The 20,423-nt window shown below is 53.0% G+C and overlaps 1 protein-coding gene across 2 annotated transcripts in view; it reads left to right on the top strand.

The window, feature by feature from the left end:
* The window catches only part of MRPL11 (mitochondrial ribosomal protein L11), an 893,931-nt gene that overhangs the window by 562,455 nt on the left and 311,053 nt on the right, over positions 1–20,423 (top strand). The gene's annotated exons all lie outside the window — the stretch shown is intronic.

Genomic DNA, 20,423 nt, shown 5'->3' with positions numbered 1-20,423 from the left:
GGAGAAAAGGGTCTTTGGAGTCTTTGAGGAAGACTCGGCGTGGAAGCGTTGTTCGTTTTTGTCACTATGTAAATTTGTCTCTACCTTGCGTGCAAGTCTCAAGCAATGGTCTGAGCCATAATCGGCCTGCCCAGTTGCTGTAAAGCCTGGCAGCCAAGACGAAGGGCGGGTGGTCGGCGGCATCTTAGCAGTGGCATGAGAGATGTCTTCCTCTGCCCACGCTGTACATGCAGTGGAGGGCAGGGTGGCATACTAGGGCATTGTAACGAGGACGATGCTTTTTTCGGGAAGAGAAATCGAGGGATGGTTCTAACAGGGGAGTACGTCCTCTGTGCTGGATGTGACCGATTTAGTGCTATCTGGGGCCTCAACGGGGGGGGGGGGAGGGAGTGCCTGCCCCAAACTATACATCATGCCATTTTGTTTTTGGGTCACTCAGCATGGTCTCAGGTGATCTTGTTTGCATCCAATCTGCCCATTGTAAATACACCTCTGGCTCGGTTTGTAAATAATGAAAGATCATGGAGGCTGAACTCAAGGATTCAAAAGGTAAAGAGAAGTCATTAACGCTGATAATATGCAATTTGACAACTATTCCACGCAGGTGCAATGTTGCATGGGTACCCCCATGTACCCACAAGAAATACAACCATGAGACGTGTCTGACAGCCGTCCAGAACGCAACTACACACTGCATGAAGCAAAACCAAATAGATATGGCCTCACACATTTCATAAATATTAAAGAAATATGTATGGCATAGCCAGTTAAGTTTTGATGATTAGAACAAGATTGAATTATACAAGGACACATTTTAACAGACATACACAAATTCACATGCATCTCACTATGCAAAGCAATTTAAAAGTAAAAAAGTGACAAACACATGTAGGCTCAAAAGCACACCAGAACAAAAAAAAACACAGCACAGTGGTCAGCCTAACAACTTACAGGGTAATTCATAGAATTTCGCAGAAAAGTGTCGCAAGCGGCTGGCGCAGAGTGTCCGCGTGCGATTGACTGCGCCAGGCACGTGCGCTAAAACCGATTTCCGCGCACAGCGTATTCATGGATTTCAGGCTCCCAAACCAGCCGTGGCGCAGAGTATCGCAGCGACCCTGCAGCAGCGCCAGTAACGCCCCCAAGAACGCCCTCGCGCAAGGAAAAGCCATCAAAATCGCTAAATCATCGCAAAGGGCAGCGCTAACCCTGGACCAGTCCACAGGGCTGCCAAACAAGGAACGCAAAGCGGGTAACGTGCATATCAGGGGTACGCGTGAAGTTTTACACGCGATTAGCCAGGGCACGTGTATCACAGGGGTACGCAGGAATTATCACACGCGATTTGGCTGGGTACGTATATTACAGGGGTGCGCGGGAATTATCACACGCGATTTGGCTGGGTATGTGTATTCCAGGGGTGCGCGGGAATTATCACACGCGATTTGGCTGGGTACGTGTATTCCAGGGGTGCGCGGGAATTATCACACGCGATTTGGCTGGGTAGGTGTATTACAGGGGTACACGGGAAGTTCTACACGCGATTCGGCTGGGTACGTGTATTACAGGGGTGCACGGGAATTCTCACATGCGATTTGGCCAGGTACGTGTATTACAGGGGTGCGTGGGAATTATCACACGCGATTTGGCTGGGTAGGTGTATTACAGGGGTACACGGGAAGTTCTACACGCGATTCGGCTGGGTACGTGTATTACAGGGGTGCGCGGGAATTCTCACATGCGATTTGGCCAGGTACGTGTATTACAGGGGTGCGTGGGAATTATCACACGCGATTAGGCTTGGTACGTGTATTACAGGGGTGCGTGGGAAGTTCTACATGCGATTGGCCAGGGTACGTGTATTACAGGGGTATGTGGGAATTATCACACGCGATTTGGCTGGGTACGTGTATTACAGGGGTACACGGGAAGTTCTACACGCGATTCGGCTGGGTACGTGTATTACAGGGGTGCGCGGGAATTCTCACATGCGATTTGGCCAGGTACGTGTATTACAGGGGTGTGCGGGAATTATCACACGCAATTAGGCTGGGTGGGTCCTGACAGGTGTTCCCTGTACACCCTCCACAGCCCCTGCAGGCAGCCCACAAAACAGGGGACTACCCTGCACACCTGCTCATGTCCCCCTGCACCCCCACCCCCCAGCAGTGCAGGGGCAGCCTCCACCAGGCCCCCACTCATGTCACCCACCACCCCCACCCCCCAGCCACCAGGGTCACCCTCCACCAGGCCCCCACTCATGTCTCCCACCACCCCCACCCCCCAGCAGTGCAGGGGCAGCCTCCACCAGGCCCCCACTCATGTCTCCCACCACCCCCACCCCCCAGCAGTGCAGGGGCAGCCTCCACCAGGCCCCCACTCATGTCTCCCACCACCCCCACCCCCCAGCAGTGCAGGGGCAGCCTCCACCAGGCCCCCACTCATGTCCACTATCACCCCCACCCCCCCGCCACCAGGGGCACCCTCCACCAGGCCCCCACTCATGTCTCCCACCACCCCCACCCCCAGCAGTGCAGGGGCAGCCTCCACCAGGCCCCCACTCATGTCACCCACCACCCTCACCCCCCAGCCACCAGGGGCACCCTCCACCAGGCCCCCACTCATGTCTCCCACCACCCCCACCCCCCAGCAGTGCAGGGGCACCCTCCACCAGGCCCCCACTCATGTCTCCCACCACCCCCACCCCCCTGCCACCATGTGCAGCCCCCACCAGGTCCTCACAATGTGCGTAATGGTCAGCCTCCACAGCCAAAAAGCCCTACCAAGTAACCCATTCACCCACATGGAAATGGAAATCACATGTTACACCCCCAATGTTCATGAAGCAAATGAACCCATGTCCGTCACACACATATTTTCCAATTGAATGGGAAAACACACAACATGACATGCATGAAACCAATGAGATGAAACCACACAGTGAACAATGTAAAAAAAAATGTATTAGAAAAAAATACGAATGCTAAAGAAAGAAAACTAACTACAATGTAAATGTGAAAAAAGAAGCTGCATGTCCGCATAAAAACACAAAACTAGAAAATCTAATCCAAAAAATTTTGTCCAAAGTGAAATGTCAAAACTCTCCGTGCAACAAAGAACTATGTACAAAAATAACAAGGGTCCATCATCACAACAGAACTAAGGAAACCTCCTAAAAAACCTACCTAAATATCAACTATATACAAAAAGTGGAGCAGTGTCCGTCGACTCCAAATCATAAGAAAAAACAAAGGAAACCTAAAACTAAAGAACTATATACAAAGGCGGCGGGCAAGTCCAGCGGCTCACTCTGTGGTGTTCCGGGCCAGGGCATCATCGAACTCCTGTTCGATGTCCCGGAGGCGGTCCAGTTCCATGGCCCCGAGGGTCCGCAGGGACGACGCCGTGTCCTCCTCCAACCCCCTGCGGATTGCCTCGAGGCACTCGGCCCGCCTCAGGGCCCTCCGCATGGAGTTCTCCGCCCTGACCATTGTGAGCCACGCCTCTTCCGCCCGCCGCCGCTCCGCACCTATGGCGTGGCCCAACCGCTGCCACACGGAAGACACTCTCTGTCCTGGGTCCTCCTGCCCTCCGGCCGATGCCTGCCCCTCCGATGTCGAAGGCCCCGAGCCTTCATGGCTCCCACCATCTTGCTGCTGCTGCTGCTCTGCCTCTGCCCGTGCACTGCCTCCTGCTGCCTGCACATCCTCCGCCGGCTGGGGTGCAGTTGTTGATGTGGCCACCCCTGCTGGACGTCCGACTCCCGACTGTGGCAGGGATGCCTCCTCCACCAGCCTGGCCGCACTGTCAGAGGCAGCTCCACAGGGCACCCAGGTGACTGATGGGTGGGAAGATGGCACAGAGGACGACTGGCGCGTAGGGGGTCCAGTTGAGGAGGGGGCCGGAACAAGCCCCATCAGACGGAGGAATCCGGTCTGGGTGACCTGTCCCAGCAGGCTGACGTGGTCAACGAGCCATTCGAGATGACGTGCAGTCTCTCCATGAAAAGACTGCAGGTCACCTCGCATGGCCCGTTGACGCAACGCCACACCAGCCAGGACAGGCTCAACCCGGACCTGGATAGCCACATCCGCAGGCAGAGGAAGGCCAGTTGACGTCAGCTCATCCCCTGCCTGAAAACGGGTCTGGACGTAGGCATCCCTGCTGGTGCAAGATGATGCAGGGACAGGATCGGGGACAGGATTGCACACAGGCACCTCCGCGGCCGCCTGTGCTGCCTCCTGTCCCTGGTCCTGGACTGCACCACTAGCACCAGTGGGATCCCCACCTCCAGACCCCGTCTCTGGTGCTTGCACGGCCTCCTCCTCCACCAGACCCCCCACCAACCTGGATGACTCTGTGCCATCTTCCCCTGTTGGGCCCTGTGGGGTCCCAGCTGCCCCTTCTGCTGCCGAGGAGTCCAACTGCAACCTCCGCCTCTTGGACCTCCCCCCGGCAGCTGCGGCCTGGGACGCGGCACCGGACTCCTCACTCCCCGACGAGATGACAACACGGGAGGGGAGCCGGGCCTTGCGTCTCCGGCTGGCGGTCGGATCCCCGCCGCTGTGCTCCACAGCACCTTCTCCGCCCTCTTCATCAGTTGACGCTGCAGACAGGGAGAAACAAAACACAGGCATCAGGGCACTGTACAATGGACACATACACGCATGACAGTTGCACATGAGTGGCATTGGCAAACCTCAGACATGTCATCACAATCCCCAACACACATGTCATTGCAACTGGCACACATGAGCCATACCACAGCCATATCGCAACTGCCACCACCATCCCTACACATACAACAGCATCAGCAGCCAAAGGGGAGCCATACATCACATGCAACACAGGAAGTGCACCACACATGTACACACACCACCACACTTGCATGCATGTCTACACCTCTGCCAAGTGTCGCACTGTTCAGACGGGCATCCATGTCACATCTGCCAATCAGGCTTCCACATACCGCTGTCACATGCATCCATGTAGCATCACTGTTGCACCTTTGACAAATACACACACATGCACATGTACACAGTGCTCATACATGCAGCCGAAAACAACATACATGCCTGACATCACGGACATGTCTACTTACATACACATTCATCCAAACATGTGTGCACGCACAACTGCATTTGCCATGCAAGCCCACACACACAAGCACCATCCATGTCTCACACATTACAGCCCTCGCATGTGTCAGCCCCACGGCCCTGTACACCCCCACCCATACTCCACCCCATACAAACAGATGTGCAACCGGCACAATGGGGAATGATCACCACACGCCCTGCTCACAACCAGGATGCATGTACACTCACCGCTCGACTCCAGACGGCTCTGCTTCTCTAGGACCTGGACGTGGAGCGCTGGGGATATGCGTTCCAGGACCCCCATCTGTTCTTCCGACAAGTGGCCCCGGCGCCCCTTGGCATCCGCTGCCTTCAAGAGGCGCCGGGCCTTGTTCAGGGTCCTGGACCTGAAGTCCTCCCAGCGCTTCCTGACATGTTGTAAGTCCCGGACTGCCACCCCCTCCGCGTTGATGGCAGTCACGATGTCAGTCCAGATCCGAGTCCGTCCTTCCTTGTCGGCGCGGGAACTTCCAAAGAGGGCATCATACTGCCCCAGGACTTGCTCCACCAGGACACCAACTTCGGTGGCACTGAAGCTGGTGCCCCTCTGCCTCTCTGGCCGGGGGTTGTCAGTGGTCACAGATGGTGTTAGCCCCGACATGACAACCCCAGAGGCAGGAGTGGGTGGGCAACTGGGTCCTGGGGCTGGGCTGTGGAGCGATGGAATTCCAGTCGGGAGTCTTCTGTTCCAGCAGGGGTGGTCACAGCAACAGCACCCCTGGCTGATGTGCAGGCAGCAAATGGCAGTGCACGTGGGCAGCAGGCAGTCAGGCAGCAGCAGATAGCAGGTGGGAGCGTGCTCGGGGCTCTGGGGGGCAGTAATTCGGCCTTCTGGGCAGGAGCGTGGTCTCCCGTGTGCTCACGTGTGGCCAGCTTGGTACGGAGTGAATTGGCACGTGAAAATCCTGCACGTCAGCGTGAAAACCGAGAAAAGGCCCTTGGCGCGTAAGCGCGTCAGCACGCATACGCGATTCCATTGGACCAAAGGCCCTCAGCGCGTAGGCGCGTCTGTGACGTGACCCGCACGGGTGTTTCCCACACAGCACGTGATGACAGAGCACACGTGGAAAGACTGCACGTCAGAGTCTCATTGCGTGTGATTGGTGGAAATGGCCGTACACCGGGATACAGGTGCGCTGACGTACTTGCGTGTGTAAGTGTCCGCGCACACCTCATATACACGTACATAGGCCAATCGCGTGTACACGCACTTTTGTCCAATTACACGCGATGAGACTCTGACGTGCAGTCTTTCCACGTGTGCTCTGTCATCACGTGCTGTGTGGGAAACACCCGTGCGGGTCACGTCACAGACGCGCCTACGCGCTGAGGGCCTTTGGTCCAATGGAATCGCGTATGCGTGCTGACGCGCTTACGCGCTAAGGGCCTTTCCTCGGTTTTCACGCTGACGTGCAGGATTTTCACGTGCCAATTCACTCCGTACCAAGCTGGCCACACGTGAGCACACGGGAGACCACGCTCCTGCCCAGAAGGCCGAATTACTGCCCCCTAGAGCCCCGAGCACGCTCCCACCTGCTATCTGCTGCTGCCTGACTGCCTGCTGCCCACGTGCATTGCCATTTGCTGCCTGCACATCAGCCAGGGGTGCTGTTGCTGTGACCACCCCTGCAGGAACAGAAGACTCCCGACTGGAATTCCATCGCTCCACAGCCCAGCCCCAGGACCCAGTTGCCCACCCACTCCTGCCTCTGGGGTTGTCATGTCGGGGCTAACACCATCTGTGACCACTGACAACCCCCGGCCAGAGAGGCAGAGGGGCACCAGCTTCAGTGCCACCGAAGTTGGTGTCCTGGTGGAGCAAGTCCTGGGGCAGTATGATGCCCTCTTTGGAAGTTCCCGCGCCGACAAGGAAGGACGGACTCGGATCTGGACTGACATCGTGACTGCCATCAACGCGGAGGGGGTGGCAGTCCGGGACTTACAACATGTCAGGAAGCGCTGGGAGGACTTCAGGTCCAGGACCCTGAACAAGGCCCGGCGCCTCTTGAAGGCAGCGGATGCCAAGGGGCGCCGGGGCCACTTGTCGGAAGAACAGATGGGGGTCCTGGAACGCATATCCCCAGCGCTCCACGTCCAGGTCCTAGAGAAGCAGAGCCGTCTGGAGTCGAGCGGTGAGTGTACATGCATCCTGGTTGTGAGCAGGGCGTGTGGTGATCATTCCCCATTGTGCCGGTTGCACATCTGTTTGTATGGGGTGGAGTATGGGTGGGGGTGTACAGGGCCGTGGGGCTGACACATGCGAGGGCTGTAATGTGTGAAACATGGATGGTGCTTGTGTGTGTGGGCTTGCATGGCAAATGCAGTTGTGCGTGCACACATGTTTGGATGAATGTGTATGTAAGTAGACATGTCCGTGATGTCAGGCATGTATGTTGTTTTCGGCTGCATGTATGAGCACTGTGTACATGTGCATGTGTGTGTATTTGTCAAAGGTGCAACAGTGATGCTACATGGATGCATGTGACAGCGGTATGTGGAAGCCTGATTGGCAGATGTGACATGGATGCCCGTCTGAACAGTGCGACACTTGGCAGAGGTGTAGACATGCATGCAAGTGTGGTGGTGTGTACATGTGTGGTGCACTTCCTGTGTTGCATGTGATGTATGGCTCCCCTTTGGCTGCTGATGCTGTTGTATGTGTAGGGATGGTGGTGGCAGTTGCGATATGGCTGTGGTATGGCTCATGTGTGCCAGTTGCAATGACATGTGTGTTGGGGATTGTGATGACATGTCTGAGGTTTGCCAATGCCACTCATGTGCAACTGTCATGCGTGTATGTGTCCATTGTACAGTGCCCTGATGCCTGTGTTTTGTTTCTCCCTGTCTGCAGCGTCAACTGATGAAGAGGGCGGAGAAGGTGCTGTGGAGCACAGCGGCGGGGATCCGACCGCCAGCCGGAGACGCAAGGCCCGGCTCCCCTCCCGTGTTGTCATCTCATCGGGGAGTGAGGAGTCCGGTGCCGCGTCCCAGGCCGCAGCTGCCGGGGGGAGGTCCAAGAGGCGGAGGTTGCAGTTGGACTCCTCGGCAGCAGAAGGGGCAGCTGGGACCCCACAGGGCCCAACAGGGGAAGATGGCACAGAGTCATCCAGGTTGGTGGGGGGTTTGGTGGAGGAGGGGGCCGCGCAAGCACCAGAGACAGGGTCTGGAGGTGGGGATCCCACTGGTGCTAGTGGTGCAGTGCAGGACCAGGGACAGGAGGCAGCACAGGCGGCCGCGGAGGTGCCTGTGTGCAATCCTGTCCCCGATCCTGTCCCTGCATCATCTTGCACCAGCAGGGATGCCTACGTCCAGACCCGTTTTCAGGCAGGGGATGAGCTGACGTCAACTGGCCTTCCTCTGCCTGCGGACGTGGCCATCCAGGTCCGGGTTGAGCCTGTCCTGGCTGGTGTGGCGTTGCGTCAACGGGCCATGCGAGGTGACCTGCAGTCTTTTCATGGAGAGACTGCACGTCATCTCGAATGGCTCGTTGACCACGTCAGCCTGCTGGGACAGGTCACCCAGGCCGGATTCCGCTGTCTGATGGGGCTTGCTCCGACCCCCTCCTCAACTGGACCCCCTACGCGCCAGTCGTCCTCTGTGCCATCTTCCCACCCATCAGTCACCTGGGTGCCCTGTGGAGCTGCCTCTGACAGTGCGGCCAGGCTGGTGGAGGAGGCATCCCTGCCACAGTCGGGAGTCGGACGTCCAGCAGGGGTGGCCACATCAACAGGTGCACCCCAGCCGGCGGAGGATGTGCAGGCAGCAGGAGGCAGTGCACGGGCAGAGGCAGAGCAGCAGCAGCAGCAAGATGGTGGGAGCCATGAAGGCTCGGGGCCTTCGACATCAGAGGGGCAGGCATCGGCCGGAGGGCAGGAGGACCCAGGACAGAGAGTGTCTTCCGTGTGGCAGCGGTTGGGCCACGCCATAGGTGCGGAGCGGCGGCGGGCGGAAGAGGCGCGGCTCACAATGGTCAGGGCGGAGAACTCCATGCGGAGGGCCCTGAGGCGGGCCGAGTGCCTCGAGGCAATCCGCAGGGGGTTGGAGGAGGACACGGCGTCGTCCCTGCGGACCCTCGGGGCCATGGAACTGGACCGCCTCCGGGACATCGAACAGGAGTTCGATGATGCCCTGGCCCGGAACACCACAGAGTGAGCCGCTGGACTTGCCCGCCGCCTTTGTATATAGTTCTTTAGTTTTAGGTTTCCTTTCGTTCTTATTATTATTTGGAGTCGACGGACACTGCTCCACTTTTTGTATATAGTTGATATTTAGGTAGGTTTTTTAGGAGGTTTCCTTAGTTCAGTTGTGATGATGGACCCTTGTTATTTTTGTACATAGTTCTTTGTTGCATGGAGAGTTCTTACATTTCACTTTGGACATCATTTTTTTGATTTGATTTTCTAGTTTTGTGTTTTTATGCGGACATGCAGCTTATTTTTTCACATTTACATTGTAGTTAGTTTTCTTTCTTTGGCATTTGTATTTTTTTCAATACATTTTTTTTTCCATTGTTCACTGTGTGGTTTCATCTCATTGGTTTCATGCATGTCATGTTGTGTGTTTTCCCATTCTATTTGAAAATATGTGTGTGACGGACATGGGTTCATTTGCTTCATGTACATTGGGGGTGTAACATGTGATTTCCATTTCCATGTGGGTGAATGGGTTACTTGGTAGGGCTTTTTGGCTGTGGAGGCTGACCATTACGCACATGATTGGGGATTGTGAGGACCTGGTGGGGGCTGCACATGGTGGCAGGGGGGTGGGGGTGGTGGGAGACATGAGTGGGGGCCTGGTGGAGGCTGCCCCTGCACTGCCGGGGGGTGGGGGTGCAGGGGGACATGAGTGGGGGCCTGGTGGAGGTTGAGCCTGCACTGCTGGGGGGTGGGGGTGGTGGGAGACATGAGTGGGGGCCTGGTGGAGGGTGACCCTGGTGGCTGGGGGGTGGGGGTGGTGGGAGACATGAGTGGGGGCCTGGTGGAGGCTGCCCCTGCACTGCTGGGGGGTGGGGGTGGTGGGAGACATGAGTGGGGGCCTGGTGGAGGGTGACCCTGGTGGCTGGGGGGTGGGGGTGGTGGGTGACATGAGTGGGGGCCTGGTGGAGTCTGCCCCTGGTGGCTGGGGGGTGGGGGTGGTGGGAGACATGAGTTGGACATGGGTGGGGGCCTGCTGGCAGGTGCCCCACAGTGCTGGGGGGTGGGGGTGGTGGGGGACATGAGTTGGACATGGGTGGGGGCCTGCTGGCAGGTGCCCCACAGTGCTGGGGGGTGGGGGTGCAAGGGGACATGAGTTGGTGTTCATTAGTTCAAGGAGACATGTGCCTTTGCTGGGGGGCATGCCCATGGTGGGTGGGCTGTCTGCGGGACATGACCAGGGATGCATGGTAGTCCCCTGTGGTGTGGGCTGCCTGCAGGGGCCGTGGAGGGTGTACAGGGTACACCTGGGAGGACCCACACTGTCAAATCACATGTGGAACTTCCCGCGCACCCCTGAAATACACGCGCCCAGGCTATTCGCGTGTGGGACTTCCCGCGCACCCCTGAAATACACGCGCCCAGGCTATTCGCGTGTGCAACTTCCCGCGCTCCCCTGAAATACACGCGCCCAGGCTATTCGCGTGTGGAACTTCCCGCGCACCCCTGAAATACACGCGCCCAGGCTATTCGCGTGTGGAACTTCCCGCGCACCCCTGAAATACACGCGCCCAGGCTATTCGCGTGTGGAACTTCCCGCGCACCCCTGAAATACACGCGCCCCCAGGCTATTCGCGTGTGGAACTTCCCGCGCACCCCTGAAATACACGCGCCCAGGCTATTCGCGTGTGGAACTTCCCGCGCACCCCTGAGATACACGCGCCCAGGCTATTCGCGTGTGCAACTTCCCGCGCTCCCCTTAAATACACGCGCCCAGGCTATTCGCGTGTGGAACTTCCCGCGCACCCCTGAAATACACGCGCCCCCAGGCTATTCGCGTGTGGAACTTCCCGCGCACCCCTGAAATACACGCGCCCAGGCTATTCGCGTGTGGAACTTCCCGCGCACCCCTGAGATACACGCGCCCAGGCTATTCGCGTGTGGAACTTCCCGCGCACCCCTGAGATACACGCGCCCAGGCTATTCGCGTGTGGAACTTCACGCGCACCCCTGAAATACACGTGCCCCCAGGCTATTCGCGTGTGGAACTTCCCGCGCACCCCTGAAATACACGCGCCCAGGCTATTCACGTGTGGAACTTCCCGCGCACCCCTGGAATACACGCGCCCCCAGGCTATTCGCGTGTGGAACTTCCCGCGCACCCCTGAAATACACGCGCCCAGGCTATTCGCGTGTGGAACTTCACGCGCACCCCTGGAATACACGTAGCCCGCTCCCCCAGGCCCGATCGCGTGAGGAACTTCACGCGAACCCCTGTAATACACGTAGCCCGCTACCCCAGGCCCGATCGCGTGTGGAACTTCACGCGCACCCCTGAAATACACGCGCCCAGGCTATTCGCGTGTGGAACTTCCCGCGCACCCCTGAAATACACGCGGCCAGGCTATTCGCGTGTGGAACTTCACGCACACCCCTGAAATACACGTGCCCCCAGGCTATTCGCGTGTGGAACTTCCCGCGCACCCCTGAAATACACGCGCCCAGGCTATTCGCGTGTGGAACTTCCCGCGCACCCCTGAAATACACGCGCCCAGGCTATTCGCGTGTGGAACTTCACGCGCACCCCTGGAATACACGTAGCCCGCTCCCCCAGGCCCGATCGCGTGAGGAACTTCACGCGAACCCCTGTAATACACGTAGCCCGCTCCCCCAGGCCCGATCGCGTGAATAACTTCACGCGAACCCCTGTGATGCACGTACCCTGCTGAAATCGCGTGTTAGACTTCCCGCGCACCCCGGTATACACGCACACGTATTTTTTGTCAGCGGGTGTCCGTGTTTGTGGGTACCCCTTTGCACGTCATTTTTCCTGGAGGGCCACAGTATGGGACATTCATCATGGCAGTATATAGGTGCTATTTGTTGGCGCACCTTTTGGCGCACATTTCTTACAGCCGCAGAGACGCTACCGCCTGCTTTCTTGTGGCGGTCGTGTTTGTGCCTGTGCGCTGGTTTGAGCGTGCGCTTTTTTGCCCTATTCTATTCCATGAATACGTGTTGTAGGCGAGCGTGTGGGCGTTCCGCGCACTTGTGCCCTGTACTTCCCCCGTGACGCCCACGTTTTGACAAGTTGTTCCCCATTCCGAGTGTTACGCCCGTGTTCCGCCTACTTTTGTTGCGTGCGCCGCGCTATGTGCGAATTTCGCTGTGCCCTGTGCGATTTTCGCTGTGACCTGGCGCACGCTGTTAGATGGCCTGTGCGCCAACGTGCGCCGCGCACTTTTTTATCGCACGTCCGCTGGTTTTCTCGCGCACGGCCTTCCATGAATCGACGTGCGCTGCTTTTCGTGCGATTTTCGCAATTGCACTGCGATTTTCGCTATTCCACTGCGATTCGCACGTTTTTGCCCACTTGCGCCGCGCTAATTATTCCATGAATCGGCCTCTTAGTTTGTAAGTAACTCACGGTCTGTAAATAAATCTCACTCATGTAAACAATTAAATCGGTGGGCCTTGCTCACATTCTGTAAATAAATTATCTTTGAGTAAGGGGAAGGGGAAAATGGCACCAATGTGGGTTATTGGTTGATTTCCGTAAAATGAAAAAAAGCATTTTGGGAACATAAGAATGCCCACAATTTGTATATTTGACTAATATGTCTGATAGGGATTCAATACAATGATTGTATGAGGTACCTGGTACTCAGTCTAGACCTCCAGGATAATGACGCAAACCACATAATTGCCAAGAACTGGAGAAGATCATTTATGCCAAAGATCATTTACTTATGAACAGGATTTGATTTGTTGGACATCATTCATTTACACATGCACACCAAGTTTACTGATAAAACTATGCTTTATTCTACAAAATTCATCCATCAAACATTACCCTAAAAATCCATCTAATTACACAGGATAGAATCAAACGGCCAAGTCTACATTCCAGTGAACACATTCTTCATTACCAACATAACTACGGTCAATAGTGGATGGCCATGGGACACCACCGAACAGGCTCACTTGCAGGGTTACCAGGAGACGTTGTGGGTGATTGTTCCCACTACTCAAAGGATTCAAAGCACCTTACCAGGTCTTTTGAGATCAGGCGCAAAGCAGAGTTCCACTGGGACAGCAGCAGGATTCGGGTGCCAGACCTCCTCCGTTCGTCTCAGCGTCGTCCTGTGTTCTGCTAGGCTCCTCGGGGTACTTGGCTCCTATTTCAAATCTGATGAACTGGTGTAGGTCCCCTCTTCTTAACCACAGTCGGGTGAGTGCACACACCCAGCCCATCAATGGCAAGATCTGCCCAACACATGCACACCTGCAATCGTCTTATCAGGGACCACTGATGTTCTCATGCTCACATGCACACCAGATATCTTGGCACCAGTGGTGTAGATTGGGACCAGACACTCTAGTCCACTTTCTGTATGCCTACACATGTGACCTGCAGAGGCCTGCAAAAGAAGTAGCTTCCTCATGCAAAGGTGTGCCCAAAAAAGGAAATCCCAGACCTGAAAAGGCAGGGAGAAGGCAAAGGGACAAAATGGCTAAAGGAACAAACAAAAGAACTTGTGGAACGGGCATGCTGGACACTAGCCAAAGTCAGGAGCCAAACACGGTACATGCGGTAAGCCTCTGTAGAAAGTCATACAAATAAAACAAAATGCTACTGCAGCCGCCAGTTTGTCCTGAGCAGATTGTACAATCACCAGAAATTCCTTTGACCCCCCCCCCCCCCATTATGGGGTTCAGTAAGGTACTTTGCGCAATGATTATATGTTACCAATAAGTGGATACAAAGTTGAAAGACTAAGAAAAAGAGTTTCTCAATACTGGCAGCCTGAAGGACATGTCAGTTTCCCCATAACAATGAGCTAAGGCCCAGTGGAGTGTGGCAGAATGCTGCACTCGACTGTAAAATGTCAGGCCAGGATACTAAAATAAATGCAGAAAGTTTGGGGTTAGGGTCCATGGACTACGGAGGAAAAGTGCCTTTCAGAGAAATATTTTGTAACAATGCTCGTCGGTGTCTCGTTGGTCTTTCCTTTCACCGCCTATAGAAAAGCTGTGTCCTGTTGGTTTCAAAGGGGTACTGTCTCTTGGCGGGATCCGGTGTTGATGGGGAAAAAAAGACAATCTTTTGCGTAACTGTCGTATGTTGTAAAAGGTTTCTCCTGGCTCACGGCATGTGCCCAGGAGGCTGGCAGTTTCTGGCTGTACACCAGGAGAGAGTTGATCTCCATGAGGTCAACTTTCAAAGGATCAGGATTTTGCAGGCAAAATGTTGAGCGCCCGGACACGGTTGAAGTAATTTTCGTTAAATATCCTCTTTCTTTAACTTGCCCCCAGTGTGCAGAGTTATGACTGTGCTTGGCTCTCCATCTGCTCCATAGATCTTTTGATTCTCACTTACATATCCCACGGCTCCCTCCTGGACTTTCTCCCCCTCCCATTAGCTTCTCTGGACGGAGAAAATGTCATTGATTCTTCCTGGGGCTATTCTGTGATGTTACGTTTCTTCCTTCTCTTGTCGGGCCCGCTTCGTTTCACAGCCCTCGGCTATAGGAAATGTGTGCATTTATTGAAGACCCGACTGGCCAGCCTTTCTAGGTAGCGTGTTTGCACTTCTGGATGTTTTTTGTATAATCGCATACGCGGCTCCGCGCTAGGCCAATGCTGGAGATTTCGGCACAGTTTCTCAGACCGCATGATCCACCCAACACAGGTCATGCCTCCACCATACTTTCTTTTGATTCCAACTGTGCGAGCGCTTGGTCTACTATAAAGATACTCTCCGGGCGTCCCACGCTTAGTTTTTTCCACTTCACTCGATATCTTCTCATTAGGTTCACCTTCATATCGCACGGTCTTACTCTCCAGGGTTGTTAGGACCCTGGACCAGTTTTGCCTTTCCCCGGTCTCTCGTTTGCCCTCTGGTTTCCACCTTCTTCTTCTTCTAATACTACTACTTCTACTACTGTAGACGTTCTGCTGACCTGCAAGACGCCCTCTCCACTTTCTACTGGTACTGCTACTGTCGAAATTCACAATACGGTTGTGTGTTTTTCCGACAAACACCCTACATGTTGGTCTCCTTCTCTGGACCTTCTTGTCCTCTCGTTCGATCCCAACCAGAACAAAGTGCTTCTTTGCTCTTTGGTTTAGTGGGGACCACCCCAGAGTAATGTCAGTACGATTGACAACAGGTGGTCGAGCATTCTTCCTACTTGATTGTAACATGCTCAGTCTTCTTCATCCCTGTACTCATTACAGCTAGATTGTCTGACACTTTACAATAATGCATGGTTTCAAACTGGACCATAGGTAGAGAAGGCTTGGGTGGTGTTACTACCCCGTGGGATTGAAGTTAAAGGGGCCATGTCCCGAATTCACATTCAAAACCCCAGGAGGGGAGTTCCTCCCCATGAGGTCCTCCCACATGTTACCACCCCTAGGGGGACTATTGGTTAGTGGATGCACCTCCCTAGCCTCATGGAAAGGGGCTCCCCTATGGGGAGAAGTGACGCTATCTGGAGGATTGTCACATTGCCCGGTATATCCTCGAACACAAGGTAAAGTGTAATCTCGGAGCAGACCGGAGGAACCGATTTCTAAGGAAAATGTTCAAGGTACGTAGTCTTGTACCACTTTGGTAGAAACTAACTTCAGGCACAGCCGCCCACCCGCTTGCCTTCATAGCCATACATCAGACTAAAACACTCAGGTGCATTCTGATGGCAGAGATGTTGTGCAAAGTCCAACAGCAAAAATATGGTCTAGCTGGACACATTACGAGTTTCTTGCACTTGTGCACGCCACTGACCACCTCTCAGCAACCATCCACATGCCTGACCATCATGGGTAGCTTACTGGGGCTCGGCTAGCCCAGCCATTTTTCTATTTGGCCAAATGCACACACACATTCTAACCCTTATGGCAATTTCCCCATACCTTTGACATCAGTCCCTGGAGGGCATTTCCCCTCACAAACACATTGATGTAATTCTAATGGGATAAAGGCGCTTAATAAATGACAAACTACTACTACTACTTTCAGCAGCGATATGTTGGGGGTCAGATGTGGAGGGAGTGTGGGGATGCCCCTTCGCCAGTTTGCAAGTATAGCTTCAGCCTGGTCCTGAACGGTTATGGGTGGGGGGGGATTCCAGCGGAGAAGGGCTAATGGTAAGAAGGAATGGAAGACTTTGGATGCGCAGGGGCAGCAGGGGGACAGATAGATTGTTGATTGATGACACTCCTAGTAGAGCGGGATGCATCTAGCATGGTGATGGGATGGCAAGACCATGGACTGATTTGGAGACCAGGAGTGGAAACCTAAGGATGGCGTCACTTAAAGAGCCACCCAGCATGATGCTGGTATGTTAAGGCAGGAGAGGATATGGGTATGTTGCAAAGGTGCGGGTAACGCAGTTGAGAGCTTGGTTGAGAGGAGTGAAAAAGTGGAGGTGAACATCTAGAAGAAGGTTGGAACAGCCATTGATTTTGTGGAGCACCAAGGTAGAGAGTAGAGTGTGACCAGGGTGTAGTGGGTGAGGAGTGGACAGAACGTCCTGATGTTTAGAAAGTTGTCAAAGAGGATACCAAGGTTTTATCCCTGGTGCCACATTCTGAAGTGGGAGTATTTTACTCAGTATGTTTTGAAGTAGGTTGCAAAATGATTTTTAAGGAGTAAAACAGTAATGTCCATTCCCAATGGGATTGGGGGTGGGGGGGGAGTACTTTTTCAATGAGAAAACAAAATGGAACTCTAAAACATATATCTTTTTGTACTCCATGTTTCTTTGCTCATAGTAATTCATGCATTTTACATAAATGTCCCCTTCAGATCGGGCAGTCATAATGTTGGAGTCCGTCTTGAGGTTCTGCTTGTGCCAGTGATCTGAACATATCCATGGAACTTTGTGGGTTGAAGCAGGGGCTGTGTCTGGTGCTTTTTTTGGGGTGGGGTATTCTTTTCATATTTTTTGTTGTTGGGAGTATTTAAACTATTTTAGGGAGTAAATGTGTCCGGTACATCACTTATCTGTAGGGCTGGCACAACCCTTCCGTGGTGAGTGGGGCAGTCGGGTGCTAATGGACTCCAAAGGATGACATGAGCTTATTGTGATGAATCCTGTTGTGTCCTCACAAAAGCCCTACCTCCCAGGTGGCCAGAGGAAGGCAGCTGCTAGCTGATCCTAACCCTGGAGGTGGTATTAGCCGGCAGGACCACCTGGGAGGCGAACGGCCCCAATGGAATAGGAGGACTCCGATGGGTGAGACGCAGTATTTGTCTCCCTTGGAGGAAGAGGTGTTAGTGATGCCAGAATATGTAATGGCTTGTTGTTAAAGTGAGATTTCTTGTTCTAAAGCTATTCATTCTGGGGATTTTGAAACCGGTTCTAATCAATCATTTGTCAGACATAATGCTCCCCCTCAATAAGTTGCCCACATGTTTAATGGTAGGAACTATTGTAGTCAACAAGAGGAAGTTAAATGTGGACAACAGAACATTGCCATCTTAGGTTCTGATATAGCTAGCATTCCCTTCATTCCAAAATAATAATCGACTTCTTTTAAATGTCCTCCTGAAGACGGGATCAATAATGCAAGTGAAGTAAATCCAGTTAAACATAATTTGCAGAGAGGAAAAGCTAATTGTAACATTGGGGATTTCAAGTCCGAAAGTGCCCAAAGTACTGGGACGAGAAAGAGGGATTTGGAGGCAAGATGCAGTCTAAAGATTTCAATGACTCACACCTGAAAAGGATTATGGAGTATAAAGGACCCCCTCAGATGCAGGCAAAGAGAGTTAGCAGGAGAAGAAACAGAGGGTGCAGTAACTCCACATTTCAACGCCCACAGAAGCTGAGGGAAAGCAGATGCGCTGGGGCTGCTAATTGGGAAGCGGATGCCTGTTTCGTGAGGCTCTCTACCCTTAAGCACCTTGTATGCAGAAATTGCACGCCGGGAAGCGTTATTCTAGAAGGCTTTCCCCTTGAGGATTGTGAGGTTGGCATCATGGAAGGAGACACAGACAACAGGTTAAAAGTTGTACAATCTTTTATTAAAGAAAATGTCAGGATCGAGTAAGGCCTAACTTGCCCTATACCAACACCAACTAAGTGACTTAACAGAAAGGGCACTGCAAGAAGCACCACCGTTCTTTGATACTTACAGGCACCATGGGAAGTGGCTTTAGAATAAGTTGCCATAAGTATGTTGAGTGGCAAATAACTTTGTGTGAAATACATAGATGACACGATTATTATACATCAATCAACTGTATAGTCATTAAACCATGGGTAAGAATATTTTTATCATAGCTTATAATAAATAATAACATAAGCTGTGAACTGAATCACTTGCAGCACGGGTGCACAACATATGGCCCGCGGGCCAAGTGCCTCACGGCATGTTGTTTGATCCGGCCTAGAAGGGTTTAGTACTTTCCATAAAGAAGGGTAGCCCGCAAGCAGCAACACCTGCCCTCAATTTGGGAAATTTCTTTGTTTCCCTTACACACGCGCCTCAGAATGCACCATTGCGATCCTGCCTCACGCATCTGCTTGAGGTCCAGAAGTTTGCGGTAAGGTGATCCCTCCCCCCCTGCGATTCTGCATGCGTTTGTTGTGTCTTGAGGTGGGATGGGCAGGGATTCTTTCATTAGACGAAAAATGCACCCATTTTGCATTGATGTTTTTATAAGAAAAATGCTAAAAAATAAATGTATTGCATTATTGATTTGTGACTTGTAGTGAGACATCCGATATTTATATTCGAGTATTATAATCATTTACAAATTTATAATTTTTTGAAATCACAACTCGTTTCCTTAGGTATGATATCCGACAATAGTTGCTCTACTGTAAACTCCGAAATTGCCATTCTCAAAGCAGTTTTGAGAAAAAGGTCTCGAATTAAATCCGTTCAAGTGCATATGGGAGCATTGACGAGGAACATATTATGCATTGTGAAGTGTGCTTCTGGTGTTGGCCAATGAGCTGCGGCATACGACTTGTCCATATTTTCGAAAAGGAGTGCTTTTGAGTGCTGTGGATTTTAATAAACACACTGGATGTACAGCAGAAAAGGAGGTCTTTTCTTGGGTTAGTTACTGCCACTAGTACCAAGTATTCCAGAAGGGCTCCTTTGGGGCGGGGAGCAGGGGGGCACTCAAGAGTGCACCCAGCAGCAAGGGCCGGTTCTTAGACAAAGTATTTCTGGAAAGAAGTGGGGGCTTGGTGGGAGAGGGACATACAGAAACGAGTAAACGGAAATGGGATCCATCATTTCAAGGTGTGGAGTTTAGACAACCCCTCTAAGCGCCCCCTCCCAAACTCGGCAGAAGACAGGCATTTAATTAATGTGGCGCTTCCGTTAAAGTCTATGGTGGTGCATTACTTCTCCGAAAAGGATCAAGGAATGCCTATTCAAGCTGACTGAGACCTTTCTCTTGTGAGTTGAATGTGAGACCTCACCTACCAAAGCCGTGTGAGTTCACAAATGCACCGTTTTTTGTTTGCAGCAAATAAAAACTGTGTGACCAATTTGAAAAGAATATGTGCAGGAGAGGCGGGGGCTCACAGAGATGCTCTTTTGGTGGGAGGTCATGGAAGTGGCCTTTTGTTTGGCGGGCATATTTTGATATTAAAATCTTCCACTGATATTGGTTGTTTTGAGAATGCTTTGCGTAGTTTGCTGTGGGGCTCATGGGGCATCGTGTTTGCTTTAGGGGGGGTTGTCATGGGGTATAGCGTTTTCTTGAACGGTGGGGGTCATGGGGCATAGTGTTTGCTTGGGGTGGGGGTCATGAGGCATAGTGTTTCTCCTTCTCCTTTCTTTAATCACTTCAGCATTTGTTAAACCGCTTCAGTATCTTTATTTTCCTTGGTTCTTTCCAAGTAGGGGTTACTCGGTCTAGGCGCAATTGTCGGACCACACGGTCCACTCATCACAGGTCATTCAACCGATAACCCTTGGCACTTTGTTATATTCACATGTTCTCATTGGACTTCCTTGCCAACACAAGCTTTATATCTGAACCTGTGTCACAGTGCCATGGTTCACCCCACATCTTCGTGCCCAAAAGCATTCTTGTTGGACGTCTTGAGAGGAAGTGGAAGCTAAATTATGATCTGGAAGCTTGTGCTGCCTATAAAAAAAGCTGAGTCACTATACTACA

The sequence above is a fragment of the Ambystoma mexicanum genome, chromosome 2p, assembly GCF_040938575.1.
Source record: "Ambystoma mexicanum isolate Mex_15411 chromosome 2p, UKY_AmexF1_1, whole genome shotgun sequence".
In the NCBI taxonomy this organism is placed as follows: Eukaryota; Metazoa; Chordata; class Amphibia; order Caudata; family Ambystomatidae; genus Ambystoma; species Ambystoma mexicanum.
Note: the sequence above shows the minus strand (reverse complement) of the source record. Positions and strands in the feature narration are given on the sequence as shown.